The 10025-nt window shown below is 48.0% G+C and overlaps 1 long non-coding RNA gene across 1 annotated transcript; it reads left to right on the top strand.

The window, feature by feature from the left end:
* The first annotated feature begins 6180 nt into the window (after positions 1-6180).
* Positions 6181-9009, top strand: LOC308484630. The gene is made up of 2 exons (XR_013990058.1): positions 6181-6416; positions 8714-9009. It is a non-coding gene; the product is annotated as an uncharacterized lncRNA (long non-coding RNA).
* The last annotated feature ends 1016 nt before the right edge of the window (positions 9010-10025 follow it).

Consider the following 10025-nt stretch of genomic DNA (forward strand, 5'->3'; position numbering starts at 1 on the left):
CCGTCTTATTTCCTCCCAAACATTCCATACAAAAACACACATATGTACAGACACACACACACACACACACACACAAATAAATGATAATAATGAAAGTAAATATTTTTCCTCCTTTTATCTTACAAAATATTTTCTTCAATTTTGACTTCCTGTCAAGTCCCTTCACATATGTTTTTATCTTACAATCGAATGTACACAAAACAATAAACCTTTCTATATAAATTTTCCAATACATCCTGAAAACATAATAAATCCTTAATTGTTATCCACCTCCTTTTACTCGCTTTATCATTCGAATGCTAGCACGGAGTCAAAACTATTATTGTATTTTTGAACATATCTTCTATAATCATCCCATTTTTCCGCAAATTTTTGCTTTGAGTTTCCTCTGAGTTTGCTAGTCAATTGAGCCATCTCCTGTAATTAGATTTGCCAATCTCCTGTAATTAGATTTGCCAGTCTGTTATTTTTGGAGCCTCGTGATCTTTCCATCAGGGGACAATATTTTGAACTGGGTCCAGTAATGAATTGGCAACCAGAGCAACAATGCGGGAGTTTCGAATGTAGCCTGATGAGGCTTTGCCCTCGGGTGGGAAAAATATTGTGCCCGGGAAAGGGAAAATGGGAGTCCACAGACACTCAAGGAATAGTTTCGGAGAAAAAGCTTTATTTCTACCATCCGTGAACTGGTAGAAGGAGCAAGTGTGATAGTTCACAAAAACATGCACAGATTCACAGTCATGTGCACAGAGTATATATTCCCCTTCTAGTTCCCTCCCCTTTCTCCTCCCTCAGGAGTCCTGCCCATGAGTTCCTCTGAGCATGAACAGAAAGCTCCCCTGTCTTGGGACTCTTTTGGACTCTTGGCGCCCTTCCCAGGAAAGGGGGGTGAGAGCCAAGGGGTTCAGCATGTCCAAGATGTTGCAACCGAATGAGATAAGATTCAGTTCCCAGGCCTGCTCTGACAGAGTCTATTCATTAGCTTTTTGAAGTAACATTTTGCCTAGCACAGCATCTTGTGAGAAAAGCAGAGAAGAGCAGAGAAAAGCTGTCTTGGATTTTTAGAAGACAAAAGGAATTTTGGACAGTTTTGAGGCCTGGAGTGATTATTGGGGGGGGGGTGACTTCGAGCCTAGGTGGGGTCACCTGTCCTCACCTTCCTTCAGAATGCCTGACCCCAGCACAGCAGTCCTCTCTGGGCCAGCTGAAGGTTTCCAGTGTGGCGCCTGCTGTAATAGCTTACAGAGATACCCTAACCATGGCCACACCTACACTTAAAGCATTATGAATCACAGAATCTTAGAATTGGAAAGGGACCCGAGGGTCATCTAGTCCAACCCCCTGCAATGCAGGAATCTCAGCTAACAGAATCAATCAATCAATCAATCAATGCCGGAATCTTAGCTAAAGCATCCATGACAGATGGCCACCCAAGCTCTGCTCATCTGACGTCAAACTGTCATGGCTTTATCCCAAAGAATTCTGGGAGCTGTAGTTCGTGGAGGCTGCTGAGAGTTGGGGGGAAAAGGTAAAGGACCCCTGACAGTTAAGTCCAGTCGCAAATGACTCGGGGGTTGTGGTGCTCATCTTGTTTTACTGGCTGAGGGAGCCAACGTTTGCAGACAGTTTTCTGGGTCATGTGGCCAGAATGACTAAGCCGCTTCTGGCGAAACCAGTGCAGTGCACAGAAATGCTGTTTAGCTTCCCACCGGAGCAGTGCCTATTTATCTACTTGCACGTTGATGTGCTTTCGAACTGCTAGGTGGGCAGGAGCAGGGACCAAGCAATGGGACTTCACCCCGTCAAAGGAATTCGAACAGCTGACCTTCCAATCGGCAAGCCCTAGGCTCTGTGGTTTAACCCACAGCGCCACCTCTGGTTTCGCCGCAAAGAATTCTGGGAGCTGTAGTTCGTGGAGGGTGCTGAGAGTTGGTAAAAAAAGGTAAAGGGACCCCTGACACTTAAGTCCAGTCGCGGACGACTCTGGGGTTGCGGCGCTCATCTCGCTTTATTGGCCGAGGGAGCTGGCGTACAGCTTCCGGGTCATGTGGCCAGCATGACTAAGCCGCTTCTGGCGAACCAGAGCAGCGCACGGAAACGCCGTTTACCTTTCCGCCGGAGTGGTACCTATTTATCTACTTGCACTTTGACGTTCTTTCGAACTGCTAGTTTGGCAGGAGCTGGGACCAAGCAACGGGAGCTCACCCCGTCGCGGGGATTCGAACCGCCAACCTTCCGATCGGCAAGTCCTAGGCTCTGGGGTTTAACCCACAGCGCCACCTGTGGTTTTGCCGCAAAGAATTCTGGGAGCTCGTCGTAGTTCGTCGAGGGTCATGTGGCCAGCATGACAAAGCCGCTTCTGGCGAACCAGAGCAGCGCATGGAAATGCCGTTTACCTTCCCGCCGGAGCAGTACTGTGATAGGAGTTTTATGGTCTTAGATGTATGGTAATGTTCATAACCGCACATACATAGGTCAGCACAGGAAGACCAACCTGGAACCATTTTAATTCCTAAACTGACCAAATGTTTTCTCTGCAAGGTCAAACTGGAAAAGTCTCCCCATTGTCTCTTTCCTCACAAATCCTGTCTTAAGGACACATTTAAGATATGAATAAGTTGTGAGCCTGTGACCTGGCCCAGGAAATAAGTATTTTACCACTACAAAAGAATGGCCAGGCTCCCCAGGCAATCCAATCAAGTAACTTGCCAGACAGGAGATAACCTGCGACAGGAGAAAAACAACATGCAAATGTTCTGTTTTAGACCGCCTTTTCTGGGATGTACGGTATCTGAGGGGTGGTCTTAGGTTACACCCCTTCTGTGATGTATGCATAATGTTTCTGGGGGTGGTCTTGATCTAGAGGATGGGAATTTCAAAAGTCTTTATAAGCCCTTGCACAGCATTTTTGTGGGTCCTCCTCTTTTCCTGCATGTGAGGGGAGCACCCTGTTGCAACAGATCAATAAAGATCAGGCTTACTAGCTGCTTTGCTTCTCAGTATTCTCTGGTTGGCCTCTGTTATTTTCTCCTACCAATAGGGAACCTATGTAAGGACTCCAAATGGGCTCTTGGATACCCCATAAGGGAAAAGGGCATATTTTATTTACAACAGTACCTATTTATCTACTTGCACTGGTGTGCTTTCGAATTGCTGAGTTGGCAGGAGCTGGGACCGAACAACGGTAGCTCACCCCATTGCGGGGATTCGAACCGGTACCTATTTATCTACTTGCACTTTGATGTGCTTTCGAACTGCTAGGTTGGCAGGAGCAGGGACCGAGCAACGGGAGCTCACCCCGTCGTGGGGATTCGAACCGCCGACCTTCTGATCGGCAAGCCCTAGGCTCTGTGGTTTAACCCACAGCGCCACCCGTGTCCTGCTGAGAGTTGGTAGGAGGCCCCAATTCTCCCCCCAGAGCTACAATTCGCAGAGTGGTTTAACAATCAAGCCCTCTTCACGGGGAATTGGGGGGATTGTAGCTCTGGGAGGGGAACGAGGGGGGGTGTCTCCCAACAACTCTCAGCACCCTTCGGAAACCAGAGCTCCCAGAATTCTTTGGGGCAAAGTGCTTTAAATGCATGGTGCGAACATGGCCCACTCCACTCACTTCTGAGCAAGTCCTATCGAGTTCAGAGGGGCTTCCTTCCAGGTGAGTAGGGTTACGATTCCAGCCCCAGTCTGGATCATAGCTGTCAACTTACAGATTTGAAAATAAGGGACCAGCAGCCTCGAAAATAAGGGATCAGCAGCCAAAATAAGGGATTTTAGTCAACCAGCAGCCAAACGAAGCCTCAAGCGGTGGTTCCCACAGCGCAGCAACCCGGCAAAGGGGATGCAGCAAGGAAAACCACCGTCACCTCTCCGCTGGGAAGCGCTGAGCAAAGGCGAGTCCCCAGGCAACGCGGCCAATTTGATCGGCACAAGGCATGCAAGCTCCACCCACCAGTCGTTTTTAGACTCCTGATTGGGTGAGCAACGCAGCCAAGCAACATAGTTGGAGCTTCCCTCCTCCCTGGCCAGCAGGGAGGGAGAGGAGCTGCTTCCTTTGAAACCCGGGAAATTTAAGGGAATCATCAAAAAGTGACAGCAGCAGGACACGGCACTGGGATAAGGGACTGTCCCGCCAAATAAGGGACACTTGACAGCTATGGTCTGGATGTCGTAACAGAAGCAAGATCCGCTTGTGCGCAGTGGCACCACCAGAGAGCAACCACGCCTTGGAATCTCCATGTGGGCACACACTCTCCTATGCGCACAGAAACGGGCCTTCTCCTAAGTCAGACCTATTGATCCATCTAGTCCAATACTGTCTACACTGATTGGCCGCAGCTATTCAGGGTTTCTGACAGAGCTCTCTCCGAGTCCTACCAGGGGACGCCGGGGATTGAACCCGGGACAAAACAGCTGCTCTACCACCCAGCTACAGCCCTACTCAAGCCACTTGCAGAAGTTGCAAAGAGCACCCCGTTTCCACCTGGTTTATTTTACGGATGTTTCCTTACCAAACAGAAGCAGGTAATAATAATAATAATAATAATTATTATTATTATTATTATTTATTTATTTATTTATTTATTTATATCCTGTTCACCCCAGCCGAAGCCAGGCTCAGAGCGGCTAACAACAGTAAAAATAACACTGTTTACATAAAATCACCATCAATGAATTGAAATACATTCTAAAATCAATTCATTCTAAAATCAATTCAAAATCAAATTAATGGCAACCATTGGGCTAGAGTTCTGTGAGGATTATCAAAGGAGGGGGTCAGGCTGTGCCTTGGCCAAAGGCCTGGTGGAACAGCTCTGTCGTGCAGGCCCTGCGGAAAGATGTCAAGTCCCGCAGGGCCCTGGTCACTTGTGACACAGTGTTCCACCAGATCGGGGCCACGGCCAAAAAAGCCCTGGCTCTGGTCGAGGCCAGCCTAACCTCCCTGTGGCCCAGGACCTCCAAGATGTTTTTATTTGAAGACTGTAAGGTCCTCTGTGGGACATACAAGGAGAGGCGGTCCTGTAAGTACGAGGGTCCTAGGTCGTATAGGGCTTTAAAGGTTAAAACCAGCACCTTAAACCTGATCCTGTACTCCACCGGGAGCCAGTGCAGCTGGTATAGCACTGGATGAATGTGATCCCGTGGCAAAGACTCCGTAAAGAGCCTCGCCGTGGCATTCTGCACCCGCTGGAGTTTCTGGGTCAGTCTCAAGGGCAGCCCCACGTAGAGTGAGTTACAATAATCAAGCCTGGAGGTGACCGTCGCGTAGATCACAGTGGCTAGGTCAGGGCGAGAGAGGTAAGGAGCCAACTGCTTAGCTTGGCGGAGATGAAAAAATGCCGCCTTTGTAAGAGCCCAGGGGGTTATAGCTGTTCTTCTTTGACCCCATATCTCTTCCCCTCTCTTCGGTGCTTCCCTCCTCCCTTCCCCATAGTGTCCTTGTCACCCCGAATCATATTTCCAAAGAGGCTCCCGTTACCTCCGCCGGTTCCCTGGTTCCCAAGGCGTTGTCAGGAGAAAGCCTGATCCAGCCTCCGGTTCTAGGATTAAGGATCCAGAAGGGACACAAAAGGAAACCAGGAAAAGAGCACAATTAACTAATTACCTCCCCTCCTCCTAATCCCTAGTTAAGGAGCGGCGGGTAACCCAATCTTAGTTGCACCCTGGTTACACAATTAAGCTCCCGGGAAACCAGCTAAAACCAGGTAAACAGCTGTGTTAGAAGTCCATCTGACTGGGCAGAAAAAGACTGGCAGAAGGGGGGAAATCCCAGCTGAACGCTGGCACACAACAAAATGGAAATTTCGGAAATTTGAGAATAAGAAGCAGCGGGAGAAGGCAGACTAGAATTTAAGTGATTGAATTAACCCCCAATTCGACCACGTGGAAGACATTTTATTTTCTGAAGAAAATCCCCTTTCTTCTCTAAGTTTTTCCTCTCTCGGTCTGAACTCATCACATCATGGAATTATGGGGGGAAAGCTGCAGAACGCAACATTGGCTACAAAATTCAGCTTCGCTGAGTATCTTAGCTTTCACTTAAAAAAACACAGAGGATGTTTCTAGGCCTTGTAGTTGCAGATATTATTGGAAGCATGCCAACCGAGTCCGAGAAGGCATAAAGAAAGAAAGGCTGAATGCGATTGGCAGTTTTTAAAATGATGGGTTTCATATCCTTCGTAGCTCTGACCTCACCTCACACTGTGTGACTAATAGAAGATTAATTTATGCAAAACAGTAAAAACCGCAGACTGAAAAACAGCATGTGCATTTCCATACTACGTTTTAGAGGGAGAGCCACGTTGCAGAGAGTCGAGATCGAGAGTGGGTCCAGCGATCAAGAAGGCAGCTTCTGCATGTGCTGTTGAAGTGAGGGGCAGATGGGACTCATCCACCTGGGAAGCGAGACCCTCTGGACATGGGTAGGCAAACTAAGGCCCGGGGGTCAGATCCGGCCCAATCGCCTTCTCAATCTGGTCCGCGGATGGTCTGGGAATCAGCGTGTTTTGACATGAGTAGAATGTGTGCTTTTATTTAAAATGCATCTCTGGGGTATTTGTGGGGCATAGGAATTCGTTCAATTCCCCCCCCCCCATACAGTCTGACCCCCCACAAGGTCTGAGGAACAGTGGATTGGCCCCCCTGCTGAAAAAGTTTGCTGACCCCTGGTCTAGGAGGAGCAAAACTTAATTGTGAGATATACTGGGGTGGCAGGGAGAAGGCTGAGGAGTCTTCTTTGGCTATCACTTGTAGCCAAGTAAGATTGTCTTTCGTGAACACAATCTTAACAATGAGTCATTACCGGAAAAATCCGAGGGCTCCCTTGGACAAAAACAAAGACACCAACCAGGATAACTTGGAGCAAAACAGCAGCCTGTAGGCTTGGCCTTTATTGAACTGTTGCAACAGGGTGTTCCCCTCACTTGCAGGAGAGAGGAAAGACCCAGAAAGATGGTGTGCAAGACCTTATAAAAACTTTTGAAATTCCCATCCTCTAGGTCAAGCCCACCCCCAGAAACATCATGCATACATTACAGAAAGGAGGGGTTGACATCATGCATACATTACAGAAAGGAGGGGTTGAGGGAGGAGTTGTGGTGGTAACCTGAGTGTCCTGTCACCTGGCTGGTTCCTCCTTCCCCCCCCCCCGCCCATGAGTCACTTCCAGGAGACAAAGGGGAGTTGGCAGTTTCCTGCCCCCAGAGGGAAGATCTGATCATTGTCCTTTGTTTCAGTCCATGCTGAATCCACTCCCATATGCAAGTTCTTTGTGATCTTGATGGTCTTCTGTCTAGGACCATCAGGGTTGGCATAGCAACTGGGCAGGGCTCCTGTGGATGTGCTGGGATGGTGAAGGGATTATGGCTGACCAGAACCAAGCCACCCCCCCTTTGATAGTCCTTGTCATATGGAGTAAAATAAAAATGGAACAGTGCAAATCCAATGTATGGTTGATTTTTCTATGAATTTATAACAGAAGTGTGGCATATGTAGTGTGTGAGTGTGAGTGTGTGAAGTTTGTACAAACTGAATCATTGGGGTGGGGGGTTCCTGCTACAGTCTGTAAGTGACTGTGGAGGCCAATTCTGAATCCACACATCCTTCCACAGTGGGGACATTGGTTTCTGGGCGGGAGTTGATCACGGTGTGGATTTGCCAAGTGTGACTTCCTCTTAGCACGTTTCTCCCTTTTGTCCTGAGTTCGAGTGTCTTCAAAGCCCATGACACCTTTGCTAAAGGCTGTTCTCCAACTGGAGCGCTCGCAGGCCAGTGTTTGCCAGTTGTCGGTGTTTATATTACATTTTTTAAGATTTGCTGAGAAGGGAGCCCCTCTAAGAGGAGCAAAACCTCCTTGTAAGATATCTTCGGAAGACCCTACACAAATCCAGAGTAGAGTCCCTAAGATGGATGGGTGGCACCTTGTACGCCTTCTTCCGGCAACTCCTGCAGCCAAGCTGGTGCCAAACGCATTGCTCTGCTTTCCTTTGGACCAGCGAGGCCAAGAGGGTTGTTTTGTTTTGTTTTTGTCGTCTGGGCAGCCCGGAACCTCCAGACACACTGCCCAGGCTTGCGGTTTGACTTCACCCCTCACGCCAGGCGCACTCCATTCTCCCTCGAGACAGACAAGGCTGGCAGGGCTTGTACCCCAACAGCTGTTGAAGTGCCAAAGGTCCCTCCCTCCTCATATAAAGGTAAAGGACCCCTGACAGTTAAGTCCACTCGTAGATGACTCTGGGGTTGCGGTGCTCATCTCACTTTATTGGCCAAGGGAGCTGACGTTTGTCCGCTGAAATAAATATTTAATTGCCTCCCCAAGGGGCCCCTGCCTCAGAAGGAGGACCAGGACCTTGGAAGGAGCGCAAATGAAGGCTCTGTACCGGTCGGGAAAAGACAGAAACCACACCAGGATTTGGAAAAAGCAAAGCCTGATCTTTATTGAAAGAACAGAAAAAACAACACAAAAAAACGACACGGAGTCAGAGACCCCGAACAAAAGGACTGCCTTGATTCTTATACCTTTTGATTTTCATTCAGATCAATAGCAGGAGGTGGGGGGAAGTGATATGAGGGGTGTTAAGAGTGGATTAACATAAGGTGAGCAGGGTGTTGAAAGACTTTCTGGAGGTGTCAATTTGCTGAAGGGCTCAGGTGATATGTGTCGATCTTCGCGTTATTTAATTTTTGGATCTGCTTAAAATGGCTTTTCCTTTATCTACAGGAAAACCTCCGCAACTGCTGATAATCAGCATGCAGATGTGAGGCTGGATGTTTGAGAAGATGTTCAGGAAATGACTTAAATGTTAATGTGAAATCCTATTCTGCATTGCTATCAATTCGGGTGTGATAGCCTGATGTTTGCATACTTTTTGGAATATAAGACTGCTTTATTTTGAGCTCATATCTGTGTGTATTCATGGTATGGTTTGCAGACCCAGTAGGAGGCAGTGTGGTGGATTGAGTTTTGGCAGCCTTTTGGATACAATATTGAGTCAAGTATATACATTTTGAAATATTTAGATTGTTACATTCTTTAAAACTACATTTTGGATACATTCAGTAAAGTACAGCATAGTACGGCATTTCATTAAAGATACATCCACGAATACATTTTAAAAGGATAGATTCATGGAGAAAGAGGTACACAGGAATGGCAACAGGCACGTTACGTTAAGATGCATTAAAAGGCACACATTATATTACATTCAATGATACGTGAAAAGACACAGTAAGATGGCATATTCCCAACAACGCGTTCTTTAAGGCACAGTTTATTATTGTTGTGGGACTTTTGGGTAGGATGATATCATTAGGATCATTTTTCCTTTATTCCCCTCTCTGACCCTGATTCTCTTATGACACCGCAGACAGTTTTTCCGGGTCATGTGGCCAGCATGACTAAGCCGCTTCTGGCGAACCAGAGCAGCGCACGGAAACGCCGTTTACCTTCCTGCCAGAGTGGTACCTATTTTTCTACTTGCAATTTGACGTGCTTTCGAACTGCTAGGTTGGCAGGAGCCGGGACTGAGCAATGGGAGCTCACACCGTCACGGGGATTCGAACCGCCGACCTTCTGATCGGCAAGTCCTAGGCTCTGTGGTTTAGAACACAGTGCCACCCACATCCCTTTTCCTTCCTCATATGTTGTTGTTGTTTAGTCATGTCCGATTCTTCGTGACCCCCTGGACCAGAGCACGCCAGGCACTCCTGTCTTCCACTGCCTCCCGCAGTTTGGTCAAACTCATGCTGGTAGCTTCGAGAACACTGTCCCACCATCTCGTCCTCTGTCGTCCCCTTCTCCTTGTGCCCTCCATCTTTTCCAGGAAGTCTTCTCTTCTCATGAGGTGGCCAAAGTATTGGAGCCTCAGCTTCAGGATCTATCCTTCCCGTGAGCACTCAGGGCTGATTTCCTTCAGAATGGATCGGTTTGATCTTCTTGCAGTCCATGGGACTCTCAAGAGTCTCCTCCAGCACCAGAATTCACAAGCATCAATTCTTTGGCGATCAGCCTTCTTTATGGTCCAGCTCTCACT

Source organism: Podarcis pityusensis (assembly GCF_964106645.2).
Source record: "Podarcis pityusensis genome assembly, chromosome: 8".
Lineage (NCBI taxonomy): Eukaryota > Metazoa > Chordata > Lepidosauria > Squamata > Lacertidae > Podarcis > Podarcis pityusensis.